Source organism: Chrysemys picta, chromosome 1, assembly GCF_011386835.1.
Source record: "Chrysemys picta bellii isolate R12L10 chromosome 1, ASM1138683v2, whole genome shotgun sequence".
Taxonomy (NCBI): Eukaryota; Metazoa; Chordata; order Testudines; family Emydidae; genus Chrysemys; species Chrysemys picta.
The window spans coordinates 324852726-324866314 of NC_088791.1; the positions used below are offsets into that span (position 1 = coordinate 324852726).

General features: G+C 44.2%; 1 long non-coding RNA gene across 1 annotated transcript; it reads left to right on the forward strand.

Moving 5' to 3' along the window:
- Positions 1-279: 279 nt before the first annotated feature.
- LOC135980924 (uncharacterized) lies at positions 280-5835 on the forward strand. Its single transcript, XR_010597868.1, has 2 exons — positions 280-1123; positions 1550-5835. It is a non-coding gene; the product is annotated as an uncharacterized LOC135980924 (long non-coding RNA).
- Positions 5836-13589: the final 7754 nt, after the last annotated feature.

Below are 13589 nucleotides of genomic sequence, written 5' to 3' on the forward strand. Positions count from 1 at the left end.
CTTAATTGGAAGCACTAATATAAGTAAAACAGCAGTTGTCTGTGCATTGTGCTCTATTCTACCAATTTTGGTTTAGCTCTTAAAATAATTCTGTCTATGAAATAACTGTGAAGAGATTAATCCATTTTGAAATAATCAACAGGTGGCAGGTGATTTCTCATCCAACACTGCAAATCTGGTTTAAACCAGATTTGAATGGAAGGATTAATCGGGGGGGGGGGGGGGAGAAGAAGCCTTAAAAAGAAGAGGAAAACACATTAAAATGGCTTTAAGAAAGGTTTTGTTAGGCCAAAAAAATATGGAGTACAGAACACTGTTTGGCCAGCTTAGCCAAAGTTAGGCTAACTGTAGTTGCTGGGCCATTCCTGTCTCTCTGTGAAACATGAGGACATGCTTGCTTGGGCTACAAAGAATAAGATAAAGGGCGGGGGGCCGTATTCTTGTACCAAATGTACTAGGAACGGTTTGTTTGGACATATGGAGACTTGCAGTCTCCACTCCCTGTTTCTGTTCTTAACTCCCTACTTTCTCCTAGTTTCTAGTGCATGACGAAAAAGCTGATAAGAAGCTGCTGAAGCATCATGAACTGTTTGTACTGTCAAAGAACATAGATATGCATGAATATTAGAAGCTTTTAACTAGTAAAGGGGGGGATTGGGTTGCTTTAACTATGACGCGACGGAACTGTCTATATAATCTCACTAGTTATTGTAATCGTGGCTGGTTCTCTCTGGAGACGGGCCGCTCTCTATTGTTGTGTGCACTCTTCAATAAAGAGCTTGTATTGGACCTTGCTGGTGTTGCCTGTCTCTCACTCTGCGGTCAGACAACGAACCGTGCCGTCTGGGTTAAAAAGTCCCCGACAAATTTGGCGACTCCGCCGGGACTCGTCTGACTCTCCGGTGCGGGATCAGACTCCGAAGCAACGCAGCGCGCATCCTCTGGCTTCGAGGAGCCTTGCCCGGTAACCTGATCCCTGCATCGGCAATAAGGCGAGTTCTGTGAACCAGCTGAAGCCCGTAGAAACCCAGCAATGTCCACCTACCCATTGAGTAGGATCCAGGTCTTCGGGGTTCGAGTCCCTGGGGAGGTCAGGTCTTCGGGGTTCGAGTCCCTGAATAAGGTAAGCGATCGCCGGCGAGGGGTTAGAGTCCCCGGGAAAGGGGTTAGAGTCCCCAGAGAGGGGTTAGAGTCCCCAGTGAGGGGTTAGAGTCCCCGGAGTAGGGTTAGAGTCCCTACAGGCTAAATGGGACAAGTCGGCAGCAAGTGCCCGGGGGACGCCCCGTTGTCTCTAGTACTTAGAAATTGGAAGGAAATCTCTGGAACAACCGGTTTGACTAAATCTAAATGAGAAATTTATGCCAAATTCAATGGCCTTCCTTTACTACTCATTTGTCCCCGACTAAAGACTGGCCAAGGTGCAGAACCTTTTCTGTTGACAGGATGGATTCCCTCAGGAATATCCTGGTGGATCTTAGACCGGGACAAATGGATTATTTATTTGTATGGTATAACTATAAACCAAAAGAAAAACTGCTTTCGGCCCCAGCTGGCTGTGAAAAAATATAGACAGAGGCAAACCAAAGGCAGTACAAGTTACAGTGCTGAAATTACATTTGCAAAGCTTAACTATCAAGTGAGATCCAACAGTCTGCCTTTGAGACCCTGGAGCTGGCGTGGTTTGGGGACGCTGAAGAAGCCACAGGCAGCCGGCCTGGACTGGAATCTCTGAAAGAGACTCCGCAGGAGACCCCAGGGTGTAAAAGAACTGCCCTCCCAAGAGTGAGAAGTTAACTCTATAGTTGCTAGAGGGAATTAAGCAGTGAAACTTGGTAAGAATTTCTGTAAGTAATCCAGGCAAGAAGTTATTTAAGTGGAATTATTCGACTATGAATACGTTAGTCTAATTTGCTGAAGAACACTCCTGCTGTGTACAATCTGTATTTTATAAGTTTAAGATGAATTGGTATTGTTTAAAGTTGCAAAACCGAGAATACTTTTGCCAGGCACAGGAAACTCGTGTTGTTTAAGGTATTTAGCATTTAATCCTTAAAGTGACTTAATGCTACAAGATTTAAAATGTTTTAAATAAAGACCAAAGGTTGTGGCTGCAGCAGGGTAGTCAAAGCCAGAAGAATAAAAGATTTAAATTTTGTTTTTGGGTAACAAAATAGCAGATAAAAGATCTGGTAAAGAGAGAGAAGGACAGTGCCCCTGGCTCTGTGTGGTTGAGCTGACACTTTGCTGTGGGTGCATGGAGATTTTGTAAGCATAAAAGAAACAGTTACACCTTGTGTAGAAATTGATGTGGCTAGTGTTGTAGAAATTGAATTGTAGAGAGGATGTGCATTTTCCCCAGAACATGTGCAGTGTATATTGTAGTAAAGGTAAAAGAAATGCAAACCTACTAATATAGGTTGTGTTGTCTTTTTCAGATCACTGTGTGTTTGAAAGCAGGAGTTAGAAGTAAAAGGCAATCAAAAGTCTAAGAAAGTTAATTGTGTCCTTTTTTTAAAGTAAATCTTTAAGCTGTGGATAGCTTTGGATCTGGAAGCAAGCCAGAAAGCATCTGTATTAATGCAATTTTCTAACTAATAAGGTAGAAGCTACTGAAACCTGGGCTGCCTATAAAACAAATACAAGGAAATATGGGGTAATTCCTCTGTTTTGCCTAAAATCAACAAGAGTATGTGTATATAAAGGAAATATTTTAAGTAAATAAGGTCTTTCAAATCATCAGAGAAAATGCATGCCAGCTGAACAGCATTCAACGTACCATAATAGGAATTATTTTTGTGTTCTATGTCCTGTCTTGTGGTGTTTGTTTTGTGGCCAGAATTGTTGTGTTTAATATTTTCATAAGACAGTCTAGTTCAAAATTAAATAAAAGGGTTAAATAAAAAAGCAGATACTTGTTTTATTCAACTTGGAATACAAAGTGTTTGAATAAATCAGGAAAATGTAATATACTAAAGTCTAATACATTTGCTTAAGTAAAAAAAAAAGGTTAATTGGTCAGATCTTTTAATTGAAAAAATGTTGTTAAAATTTGCATATCAACAGTCTTTGGAAGCAAGGACATGGAAGGTTAACCCACTCCCCATATTGCACATGGGATCCTTCTGGCTACCTCAGATTTCTAGCCAGAGGGCTGGGGAGGGAGGAAAGCTATTGGACACAAGAGGTTGTACCGAGTGGACTCCTCAAAGGTGGGTGTGCTTGTCCTGGTTTGTTGCTCCAAAGCTCTGTATAAAAGTTATTTTACTGGAAGGGTGTATATGGCATACATTGAATAATAAGACTAATGTACTGTATAATGGCAATGTGTATGTGTTCATTGTTGGGAAAAGGTGTATGAGTGAAAAGTGGAAGTTTCCTTTGTAGGTTAAAAGAAGCCAAAAAGGAAAGAAGGAAAAAGAACAGAACGAGTTAACTAGAAAAAAAAATAGCTAGCAAGCTCAGTCTAAAGATAAGATGTTGGCCCATCCAAGGGCACTGCCCACAGCTAAGACTTGGCTGACAGCCAAAAAAAGGGGGGCCTGAATGTGCCCAAGCAGCTGTAAAATCTGCAAAACACTGCCAGGCATTAATGAAATGTGTTAGGTTTTTCTCACAGGTAAAGAAGTGCTACCCAAAGACCCTAGCAGCCCTGCCATTCATTGAAACCAGGAGACTGAGTCTACGTAAAGTCCATCAACGAAAGACTGCTTTGACCATGCTGGAAAGGCCCTTTCCAAGTCCTGTTAACCACCAACACTGCTGTGCAGTGCCAAGGACTGCCTACCTGGACTCATGCTTCTCACTGCAAAAAGACCCCTCCACCTCGGGAGGACTCTCCGACTGATGATCAGCCTATTCCTCCTTCTAACTCTGCTGTGCCTTCTGGACAGCAGGGAAAAGAAAAAAAAAGACAAGGTGAAGTGCTAGTAACCTCTCCCTTGTCCACTGACAGACCTACTGTGCCTTTGGATTTTTTTTTCTAAAAGAAGCAAAACTCATTACAGGGTAACGTGCTAGTAACCTCTCCCCTGTATGATGCTGAACCACACTGTTTCAGAAAAAGAGAAGAAGGAACACTCGCTCCATTGAAACCACCAAAGTCCAGGAATTCCTGACTACAAAAAAAACATTAAGAACTGACCCTGGTAAAGAAACAAAGAATTATACACTGGCGGGAAGAAACTTGTGGGACCCATGCTTAGGAATGTGGTTTTGATTGGATTTTGGGGTTTATTCTACAGGCTGTGCCCTGTGTTTTAGATAAGTCCTTCAGCATGTATTGCCCTCCCTAATTGGATTTTAAATGCAAAAGGGGCTGCTATTAGATTAGCACAACAGAGGGCTTGGGTTATTTCCTCTAGAAAGAAAAGAGACTTAACCGGATCCCTATAAAATAAGGCCAATAGTACAGCAGCAGTTTAAAATATTTTTAAGAAGCAAAAACATAATAAAAAATTAGGGCAACTAAAGAAGGCCACAAGCCTTATTTGTGGAGCACAGCTAACCCAAGTACAAGCTGAAATTGGTGAGTTACATGTTATCTCCGCCCTTAGTACTATGACCCAGAAGTTGCTAATAGAGATGGTATTGAATATCACTGAGGCTGGGAAGGCATTGCAGTGGGATCTAGCATGTTCAGGCTTGGCCCACTGCCCTTACAGACACATCAGGAGTACCATCTGATCTGTGGCCATAAAGAAATACTTGGAGACTTTCCTGGTGGAAGTGCAGACATTCTCAATGCTCCTTCCAAGCATATGGACCGGTTAGGGAGGTGTGGGCTCCCACATACCGAATCCTGCCGTGTACATGGGGAGGATGCATGTGAGATTGGGTAATTCACCGAGACATCTGGGAAATTAGACTAACGCCGATGCCCTGGTGGACTTGGCAACAGCTCAGAGAAAACTAAGGCAGATGGTTCTTCAGAACCACTTGGCTCTAGATATTTTACTGGCCTCTCAGAGAGGAACATGTGCATTAATTGGACAAGAATGCTGTGTGTATGTCCCAGATGTTTATAATGCCACTTAAGAAAAAAAAAAACCACCTTATGGAGGTAGCAAAGGACCACGGAGAGAAGCGAATTGAATCCTAGTGGAGTAACCTGTTCAGTTGGATTCCAGATATAGGTGGTTGGCTCCATAATGTACTCCGAAGCGCCGTTGTAATTATATGCGGCTTACTGGCCTTGTATGTTATGATAAAAGTTGGACGTTGGATGGGCGCCAAGGTGTGTTCTGCCCAAAAGTACCCAACCACAGTCTTTCTGCTCAGTAGTTGTCCCAGGAGTCCCTCCAAGGTACTCCAGGGACAAAAGGGGGGACTGTTAGGCCAAAAAAATATGGAGTACAGAACACTGTTTGGCCAGCTTAGCCAAAGTTAGGCTAACTGTAGTTGCTGGGCCATTCCTGTCTCTCTGTGAAACATGAGGACATGCTTGCTTGGGCTACAAAGAATAAGATAAAGGGCGGGGGGCCGTATTCTTGTACCAAATGTACTAGGAACGGTTTGTTTGGACATATGGAGACTTGCAGTCTCCACTCCCTGTTTCTGTTCTTAACTCCCTACTTTCTCCTAGTTTCTAGTGCATGACGAAAAAGCTGATAAGAAGCTGCTGAAGCATCATGAACTGTTTGTACTGTCAAAGAACATAGATATGCATGAATATTAGAAGCTTTTAACTAGTAAAGGGGGGGATTGGGTTGCTTTAACTATGACGCGACGGAACTGTCTATATAATCTCACTAGTTATTGTAATCGTGGCTGGTTCTCTCTGGAGACGGGCCGCTCTCTATTGTTGTGTGCACTCTTCAATAAAGAGCTTGTATTGGACCTTGCTGGTGTTGCCTGTCTCTCACTCTGCGGTCAGACAACGAACCGTGCCGTCTGGGTTAAAAAGTCCCTTTCTCCTGGTGTTCTGACTCAACAGGGAAATTCGTTGCAGTTTATTAGACTCCTGTCTCTCCTATGAGACATGGGATATTACAGGTCTTGTCTGTTTAATGCAGTTTCAATATTTCCTCTTGGGAGATGATCCATTTTCACTCCCTCAAGTGAGCAGAATTTGAAATCAGTTCTGATTAGCGCTCTCCCTTTTTCATCCTTGTTCAATTAGTGGAGAATATTGAAGCTGTGAATTACCCATCATCCAAGCCTTTCTGGCATGTTTACAAAAGCAAATGGACTATATTATAAGAATAGTGTATATGAAAATGGAGCTATTTATTAATAATTTTTACAAGAGCTTTGTGCAAATAGCTGGGAAATAAACAGTCTCAGTGATTTCTCCTTGTAATATAGGGTTTGGTTTTGCATCCCATCGTATAACCACTCAGTAAAAACAAAATTCTGCAGGAACACAGAGCATTTCCACTGCAGCTTCAGGAGCACTTCCCTAGCTGCAGACAAAAATAGTACATTAGATTTAAAACAGAACAGTAGTTTTAAAAAGTCCGGTTGCAGATTCCCCTTCTGCTCCATGGAACCTTGATAATGAAAGAAACAAAGGGCATTACACCATCTTGTCAAAGGTTTCTAAGCATGCTATGGAATGGATGGCCATTTAGGGCTAGACTGCGCATTCAGACTACACACCTAAGCAGGAGAGGAAAGGGAAGTAAAGCTGCCTCCTTAACTCTCACCTGTGTGGTTGTATTAGCCTTGCTCTGAATTTCGAATGTGGCTGCAGGCACAGGAGCACCTGATGCTCCCTAAGTAGAGCAGGGAAGAGCAGCAACTGGGAGAAGCTAGTGAGGCACAAAGATGCAGTGTGGGTGGAGCTGGTTTAATTAATCCCATCTGTGAGCAATGAGGAGCCAAAGAAGGATTTGTGCCCCTCTGATCTGTTCTTGGAGGAAAGCAGCTTCCTCACCACCTCTTTATCTGGGCTGAGCCTAATGACCTAAATTAGCCCTTAGTCCAGGTCTATTGGGATCCAGGAAGTGCTAAAGGATCCCCCCCAGCCTAAGGGGAGGGGGGTGCACAGGACCTGGAGACCAAAAAATTACGGGGGACAACTAATAAAAGAACAGGGACAGGAGTGAGGTCAAAGGGTCAAACGAAGCGAACCAGACGGGGACACCGAGCAGAGAACCCCGGACAGCGCCCACTGCTCCTCGAAGGCGTCAAGGGAGCCAGTGGACGCCGCCCAGAGGAACTCTGCCCGGATACATGAAAGAACCGAGGACCTGAAATACGCCCCACAGTCACAGGAAACTCCATCAGCCAACCTCCTCACTCTGGTTTTATAGATGGCCAGTTTCGCTAGGGCCAGAAGGAGGTTGACCAGGAGGTCCCGCGACTTTGTGGGGCGATGGATAGGGAGTGCATAAATAAAAAGGTGAGGAGAAAAGTGCAACCAAAATCTTAACAAAATGTCCGTGAGGAGCCGGAATAGGGGCTGCAGCCTGGCGCATTCCAGGTAAACATGCGCCAGGGTCTCCCTCACGCCACAAAAGGGGCAGGTGTCTGGGATAGGGGTAAACCGCGCCAAGTACACGCCCGTGCTCACGGCTCCGTGAAGGAGCCGCCAACTGATGTCCCCGGTGGGCTTCGGGATCAGAGCAGAATAAAGGCTGGCCCACCGGGGCTCCTCACCCTCCAGAGGTGGCAGAAGGTCCCGCCACTTCATATCGGGGCGGGACGCGAGGGTGAGGACATGAAGAACATGGAGCACGAGCGTGTATAGATGTTTCTTTGGCGCGGTCCGGAACAGAACCGGCTGCAGATGGTGCAGCCGGCTCATGGCGAATGGACGGGGAGGGGACTGGTTGGGTCCACGGGGCAGGGGCCCGATGAAAAAGTCTGGAGGGCTCGGAGTGGAGGGTGGACGGGGCATACCCTCTCGCAGGACCCGGTCGAGATAGTCCCGAGCAGTGGGCGGCAAAGCGGCCCTGACCTCCTGAAGTACGCGCCGGGGAGTACGAGGTCTGGAGAGCCCCATGCGCTGAGCGAGCATCAGGGGATCCAGCCAGTCTCTTCGGTCGTAGTCCAGGAGGTCTCCGACTTTGGTGACTTCTGCTAGGACCAACCTCTGGCGCACCATGGGGGACTCCGCCACCTGCACACGAAGCTGGGGGTTGTGTAGCAGGGGCTCCGCGAGGAGATCTGCCCCCATGGTGGCCGCCACGGACCTGGTCACTGAAAACAGTTTCCAGGTCCGGAGGAGGTCCTGGTAGAAGACCGGCAGCTCGGAGAGGCCTCGCGGAAGACCTCTCGGATGGAGACAAAGGAGCTGCCGGTCATATCGGAGCCCTCGGAAGCTGCGCAGGAAGGCGTGCGCCAATACGCTCCATGCCGGACTACCTGCACCATAAAGGAGCCTCTGCAGGGCCTGGAGGCAGAAGACATGGACCTGAGCATGCAGACACTTCAGGCCCTGCCCTCCCTCCTCCAGGGGTAGATGGAGAACCCCCGCAGAGACCCAGTGCAGTCCTGACCAAAAGAACTCCAGAATCAACATCCGGAGGGTGGTCAGGAAGCCCGGGGCCGGGACCAGGGTGTTGAGCCGGTACCAGAGCATGGACAGGACTAGTTGATTGAGCACCAGTGCTCTCCCTCGAAGGGAGAGACACCGGAGCAGTCCTGTCCATTTCCGGAGCTGCTCCGATACTCTGCCCTCTAAACCTAGCCAGTTCTCCGGAGGAGACGGATGCGTGGCAGAAAGGTAAACGCCGAGATAGAGCAGCGGACCTGCGCTCCACCGGATGGCCTGAAGCGCGGGTGGGAGGGAGCTCGCCTGCCACCCGTCCCCTACCACCAGGCCAGAGCTCTTGACCCAGTTGACCCGGGTGGAGGAGGCCGCCGAATAGATAGTCTGGCAAGCCTCCACCCGTTAGTCCAGGGGTGGGCAAGCTTTTTGGCCCAAGGGCCACATCTGGGTATGGAAATTGTATGGCAGGCCATGAATGCTCACAAAATTGGAGGTTGGGATGTGGGCTCTGGCTGGGGGTGTGGGCTGTGGAGTGGGGCCTAAAATGGGGAGTTCAGGGTGCAGGAGGGGGCTCCTACGCAGCGATGTGGCTAGGCAGCTCTTTGCACTGCCCTGTCCACAGACATCGCCCCTATAGCTCCCATTGCTATAGGACAATGGGAGCTGGACAATGGGAGCTGCGGGGGCGGCACTTGGGGTGGGGGCAGTGTGCGGAGGCCCCTGGCTTCCCCTATGCATAGAAGTCGGAGCGGGGACATGCTGCTGCTTCCGGGAGCTGCACGGAGCCATGGCAGGCACGGAGCGGAGTAAGCCCCCAACCCTGCTCCCTGGCTGGAGCGCTGGAGTGGGACAAGCTCTGGACCCAACTCCCTGGCGGGAACTTGAGGCCCAGATTAATATGTCTGACGGGATGGATCCGGCCCCCGAGCTGTAGTTTGCCCACCCCTGCCTTCATACAATCAGTGTCAGACAGTTATTTGAGATCAGTGAATTCACTTTACATTTCTATCCTGAGAAGAGAATAAGGGGCCAGATTTTAAAGGTATTTAGGAACAGAAAGATGCAGATTGGCATGTAGTGGGATTTTCAGAATTGCCTTTGCTTCCAATTCTCATTGATTGCAATGCCAGTTAGGCCCTTAGGTGCTTTTGTGAATACTACTAGATGCCTATCTCCATCTTTAGGCACCTAAATAAGAATTTGGCCCATGGTCTCCAAAATTAGATTTAGTCTTATTGAATGCATATCTGCTGTGGTGGTGTGAATAATACAAACCCAGAGGGGTTTTTTTGATGGCATGTGTTAATGCTTTCTGCATCTTGATACTGGAGAATAAAGATCCATCAAAAAGTAACTTTAATGGGAAACATTGTTTTCTAAAAACATTATAAATGATTATTACATCTGTGTTTTATTACCTGCATTTTATTTATGATAGCTGAATCTTTACTAAAGTAGATTTCTTGTAAAATACTTTGGTTACTGCTATCTATTTTTTTGTTTTGTTTTAAACTTCCAGTGTGAAGTCAAGGAAGAGAGATACTGTAACCATCTAGTTAACTGTAGCAATGACTGATTTTGAGAAGGTTACTGCTATTATGAATCATTCCTCATGACTTATAGCGGCAATAATGTATTATCGTAGCTGGAAGACGCAGCACAAATGAGTGCCTACACTGGAAAAATCAATTGATCCCCAGTGATTAATGATCATTTCCACCAATCAGAGAATAGGACACAGTCAGTAAGGTAATAATCATTATGGTTTGCTAGCTCATCGAGTGTATCTAAACCATTCTGTCAGTAGTGAAGTTTAGTTTTTTTAGCTCTGTCTTATCTCTTTTTTTTTCTTCATTAGAACTAGGCAGCAATCAGAAAACTGTCAAAAGCACAACTATAATACACATAAAATTGATTCTTTCCCTAGTTTTACTCTATACTTAGTGCCTTATTCAAAAGACTTTGTTGGGGTATATTGCATCTTTAAAGGTGCTAAGCAGGAAATGTCATCTTTGAGCAATTCTGTTCTAAGATTGATTATCTATGAGCATGGATACATAGCGGTGTTTCATTGTTTTGTAGCATCAAATATATGTTACTTCTAGAGACAGGATGGAATGACAATTGTTCCAATCTGTTATTGTAATTCCTGTGTCTCTATGAAAACCTCCTTTTCAAAAGGTTTAAAATTTGGATACTAAAAATCATATAAGCTGAAATTTGACATACAATATATAATTTTCGGAGCATTACTTTCCTACTATGCAATTAATATGGGTTCAGCTATTACTTTTAATTAATAAGGTAGCAAGGTAAATCAGTGCTATTTTTCAGATTTTACATACATGGTTTGAGAAAAATGAACATGTAAACATTTAATTTAATTTAATTTTTACATGCATTTAGGCCCCAGGTTGGAATTAATGGCACTTAAGCACATTCAGAAAGTTAAGCATGTACTTAAGTATGTTGTTGAATCAGAAAGGATACTCTTGGCTATACTTTATTATTTCATAATATTATTTTTAAAAAAATGTTACTCTCCACTCTTTGAAAAAACTTGGGATGTCAAATTTCATAACTTGAAAACATTATGGTATTTTATTCCCTACTAGTTTTGCCATTTTTCATTTCATAATTTCATTTAATTTAAGGTTAGAAGGGACCACCCAAGCACCCAAACTGAACCCCTTCAAACCGCAAGCCATTAAACCCCACTCAGATACTGGCACAATAAGCCCAAAGTCTCTAGTTAAACCAAAATGTTTCAGTCTTCAGGAAACTAACTGGTGTGTCACACGTAGAGAAGAACAGGAGTACATATAGAGTGGAATAAATATATGCATCCGAAGAAGTGGGCTGTAGTCCACGAAAGCTTATGCTCTAATAAATTTGTTAGTCTCTAAGGTGCCACAAGTACTCCTGTTCTTTTTGCGGATACAGACTAACACAGCTGCTGCTCTAAAACCTGTCATTATGCAAGGTAGAGAAGAGAAAACCAAGAATACCCAAGGCCCCTGGAATGGCAGGGAATTGATTAAATGAGAGATGCTCAGATGTCCCAGCAAGTAAACTATGCTCCACGCTACAGAGAAAGGCGAAAAAAACCCAAGGTCCCTAATTGTTCCCTATCTCATGGAGCGCAAGCCACCATGTCTCATTTCTTTGCTAAGTTCCTTATTTATCGTTAACTTCCATGAAGATCTAATCATTAAAGTCTGAACAACATCATCAATAGGATTCTTTTAGTTAACTTGTGTTTCCGCTAGCTGACTGCACAGCAAAAATACTGTCAGGTGACTTCGTACATTGAAATATGATCTGCGTGCTTTCTTAACTGTAGAGAGGAGAACTTTTTAAAGAATTGTTTAGAATTCCACAGATTACATTCTAGCCAGACTGCAACAGTCTTCAAATAGGGCATGGTTTTCAGCCTACAGAAATAGACACTAAGCCCTTTTTAATCTGTCTGTTTGAATACACGTAGAGAATCACAACAGAGGGCAAAATCCAGTCTTATCTATTTCAGTCAATAGAAACAGAGATGCTGCCCAGTGTATCCTCTGCAACTTGATTTCAGTTGTCCAGTACAGGATTTATTTTTTTGGTGGATTGAAGGAATGTGTGGTGGAAAACATTATTTTGCTTCTCTATGAGGGAGCAAAATGCACCTATTTTTAATGATGACAGTCACAGTTATTAGTTATGCAGCACAACGGCCATGCATAGCAACTAACAGACAGCTAATGAGGATAAATCCATAGGCCGTAACTAGGCGTGCTGGGGGTGCAACAGCTTGAAGAGGTTTCCATCATATAAAGCGTTTACAGTTTGGTTCAATGTCTCTCAGCACCCCAACTACAAAAATTGTCCCAGCTCCACTGCATAAATCCCTCTCAGAGTAGCCTAAAAGCTGCAGCATTCACACTAGCTAGATCTGAGGACAGATATGCCCCTCTAGATAGGTGGGATCTAATTCACTACTGCATTATTCCAGGGTAACTCGACTGATCCTTTCCATCACGTGGACATGGGAAACAGTCTCCCTGGGCTTTCTTTCCATTCCCTTACACATCAGAGCAGCAGAGGGAAGGATTCACCTCTTTGTGTTCATCTCCTTTTTTTCTTGATCCTTCTTGTCTAAATTGCTATTATATGAGATATAACAGTGCAAAGGTGACATTCCTTATAGTTCTCAATATGGCTCATCATGATGCATCATATTTTCATACTGTCCACTTGAGATCCTGTGGCAGCGTACATCAAACATCTTGCCAAGTGTACGAGGGATTCATTTCCTGTTCTCTGAGCAGCTGCAAATAATCTTAAATATACTCAACTGACTCTGAAATAAATTAAAACAGGTGCCTGGAAAAGGGACTTTTTTATGGATAAAAAAGTTTGTCCTTTTTCACTTGCATATATTAAAAATAATACTAGCAGTGAGAAAAAGTAAAGGAAATATACACAGATGAATATGTAAGAATTCAAACTCAAATTGGACACAGGAGGGAAAGAAAGGGGAAAAGACCTTGAAAATTACAAAGCCTTGTATAGTGAAGGTGTTATAAAGATAATTGCTACCTTGGGTTTTGGAGCTACAGATTATTTCCCCATTGACACCTCCTTTCCATCTGAACTTTTATTGATTTGTACTGTAATTTCTATCTTCCTAGCATGCAAACTCCACATGTGAAAAGGAGGAGAGCTGTAGCAGGGCAGCCTTTTTTGTTGTTGTTAAATATAACATGTTTGATCAGCCTGAGCAAATCATTGTAGAGCATTGTAGCATTGTAGCGGTTCATATGCAGATTACAGCTCTTGGCTCTTCAAATAGTCTATATTACAAACTTCTTAATTTGCATGGATTTGGTTATGGAGCCAATGCAAGCACAGGGTATTTCAAAAGGCTTAGTTCTGCTCTTTACTCCCAAAGACTTTCAAGCTTTCAAATAAGTTATTCCATCTACTGTATTTGTGCTTGGTTATATGTGACTATATGCAGCAGCTGCTCCTGTTGCTTGTGCTATTAGAATGTCATTGTGTTCTCTGTTTGAATGAGAGAGAAATAATCTTTGCCTTAGATTCTTTGGTCTGGTGCAAACTGCCTCTATGGTGACACTCTAATATCTCTGGAGATATCAGCTGTTGCACA